Raw genomic sequence first — 3,166 nt, forward strand, 5'->3', positions numbered from 1 at the left:
ACTTAATTGAATAATGATAAAAATCAAGAGAGTAATCAAACACACGAATATTTGAACAAAGAAAGGATTTAATGTATTGTTTCTGTAATTAACGAATTATATCGTAAATTGAATAATGTATTATTTATAGTCTGCCTTGTCTAGTGAAGGTTTTTAACATCGATCTATAGTCGTGTTCTCGGTTATTTCATGAATATTCTATTCGGAAAACATTCATTATGTATTCTTAATGAAATAGTTTATATTAACTGGAGGTTTTAAGTGTCTAACACCTAAATAGGAGCCATTTTCTCACAGAAAGGCCTCGCGTGAGGCATGTGATGCGTTGTCTTCTTCATTAACCTAATCATAAGATTTTAACTTGGCATTCGTCTGATATTAGTTCGGGTTATATTCTATCAAATTACGCAATATGATGTGTTTCAATGCAACTGTAGGTGATAGGAAAGTCATTCAACTCTATCAGCTGTCTATCGACTCTCTCAAGCCCACTGCTCTGGAGATATGGGATCGAATTGAAGAAGCGACCCCAGAAACTTTTCGGGGTGGCCCTCATCAATCGGTTGCACCATTGCGAGCCACGAATAAGATGGAAAAATGCCCTCTTAGTGCATTTTAAGTACAATGTTTAAAAATTGAAATACTGTTCCTGACATACGTGTTTCTGTATAACACTGCATCTTTCATCGCTACATTAAGCAATACAATTTCATTAATATATTATTGTTTTTAGAAATAGTGTACTACTTTTTATCCTAAGTAATTAACATAATTTATTCGAGTGTATTGCGTGTTTAAAGAATTACTAATTGTTGCTTTTCGTCACTTGTGATGTAATTTGTATAGAATAAAAGATAAACGTGTCGTCCATTGAACTGTACAAAGTTTAATTACATTAAATTTAATATATTTATTGGTTACCCCGTTCCACTTTTTAGTTATTCTTTAATAATAAAATATAATCGGCATTTTTAGCCGATTATATTTTATTATTGTTAGAACAATAATAATCGAAGATATTTTGATAACAAATCTGATAATGATGCTGTGTTATTGCATGTGTTTTCGATGCTTACGTTGTGTTGTTTCGAGATAAATTTCGGCAATAGTCCAACGTTTTTTATCTACTTTCCCTTGAAAACTATGCAACATTTCTCTGTATTTTTATTGAAAAAATGAATAATATAGATTAAATTTTCTGTCTAAAACACTTCATAACTGTCGAGTGAAAGCAAAGTATAAAATATTTTGTTACTGTAGATTAAATATTTATACAAAATATAAATATTTTAACTGAAATTGATGCGCAAAACTTATGCAAGAGTTGAATTTATGCGAAATTATTTATTTATTTATTTGTAACTTTACTTAACATTGCTAAGTGTCTGAGGAAATTTGACCTCAAACGAAGCTCGTGTAGTTACAGTGTTTGGTTTTTAAATAAATCTAATTGTTACTAAAGAGCTTTTATTGCTATGTTTAAAAATACGAGAATAAATGTCAAAATTATTAAATTTACGACTTTTATACATGTTTAATCGTAATTTTAACTATATTTATAACTAAATTTGTGCTTCGTTTTATCTTAATACGTGAAATTTTCGCCATAAAATTTTATTAAATTATTAGTTTAAACTATAAAGCACAACAAAATTCTAAATTTTTTGCTCGAAATTTTTAAGTTTTTAAGTAAATTTTTTCTTAAAATTTACTTTAAAACTCAAACTGCAGTGTTTAATAAACAGCAAAGCTCAAGTTGTAGTGCTTAAGCGAAAAAGCTCAAGCTGTTATGTTTAATAAACGACATAACCCGAGCCCGATTTTGCTGTTTATAATTTTCGAAACACCTGCATATCCCGTACAAAAACATCATCATGGGGGTGTATGACCCATTTTTTCATACATAAATGACGACTTTACCAACTGCCGAGCACGCTGATTCATTTTAATTTCTTAAACAAAAGGTAGATTAAATGACGATACTTTGACCCCGATCTGTCCAGATGCGTTTCGTAAAGAGGAGATAAATATAATTCCAGCTGATGTTTACATACAAAAATAGATCGTCTCTAAAGTTTAACGTTACGTTTTTCTACACGATAAAGACTAAATTAAATGCTGAATTGTTACAAAACAGTGCTAAGTGTGTCTTCTACTAATTTAAATGGAGTTTTATTTCTTAAATTGAAATTTAGAAGTGTACAAAGGACACATTCTGGAGGATGTGTTCTGGAGCTTTATGGGTGGACTTCATCAAAATTTACTAAAATTACAATTAAATTATATTAATTATAATTAACAAGGCTAAACACATCGTTTATAAATGGCTCATGCGTCATCAAAATAAACTATTTAGTGTTTTTGATTCACTCGAAACTATTAAAATGTCTCCTTTAAAAAGTAGAATAATTAAGTTTTCTTTGCGATTGATTCGTCCTATTTTACGAATGTTTATGTGTAATCGTCGAGTCGTTATGCAATTGCCAATTTATTTACAAATTATGCCAATTTTATGCAATTTACTTATCGTCTAAGCTAAGTTTTACGCAATAGGATGTTGCAATTTATGCATATTTATGGAATTTTACTCCATTCTTTATCAATGTCTTCAGTATAATTTTGTCATCGTTTCTGACATATGCCAAATTTATGCAATTTATCTTTCTTTTAAATTTGAATTTGCGCAATATATACTTAACAGGATGCTGCAATATATAGACTATAACATTTTTCTCATTTCTCTGAAAGTCTACGTCTCAAGAATGTGGCATAACTTTTGCATTGATGTATGCCAAATTTATACAATTTATGTTTTATACATAATTTTTAAAATATAACTTACTTAACTTACTTCTCAATAGAGCATAGATACGCTTTACAGCTGTAACATGTTTTGCATATCATGCATTGTGGTATACTACATTGCATAACATACGTCATCTTATATCACACTTATGCTAATTTAAATTCAATTTATTTTCCTATTTATACAATTTACCTTATCTATGCAATGTATTCCTATAAATTTTATATTTATGCAATTCATTGCATATATGGAGCGTGCAATGTCATATTTTTAATGTATATTTGAACTTATATCCCATTTATATGTATTTATTACGTAATATCTATGCGATTTATTTATAATTATGCATTTTATTTTAAT

Source organism: Centruroides sculpturatus, unplaced genomic scaffold, assembly GCF_000671375.1.
Source record: "Centruroides sculpturatus isolate CEXI.00-Female unplaced genomic scaffold, Cexi_2.0 scaffold263, whole genome shotgun sequence".
NCBI classification, from domain to species: domain Eukaryota; kingdom Metazoa; phylum Arthropoda; class Arachnida; order Scorpiones; family Buthidae; genus Centruroides; species Centruroides sculpturatus.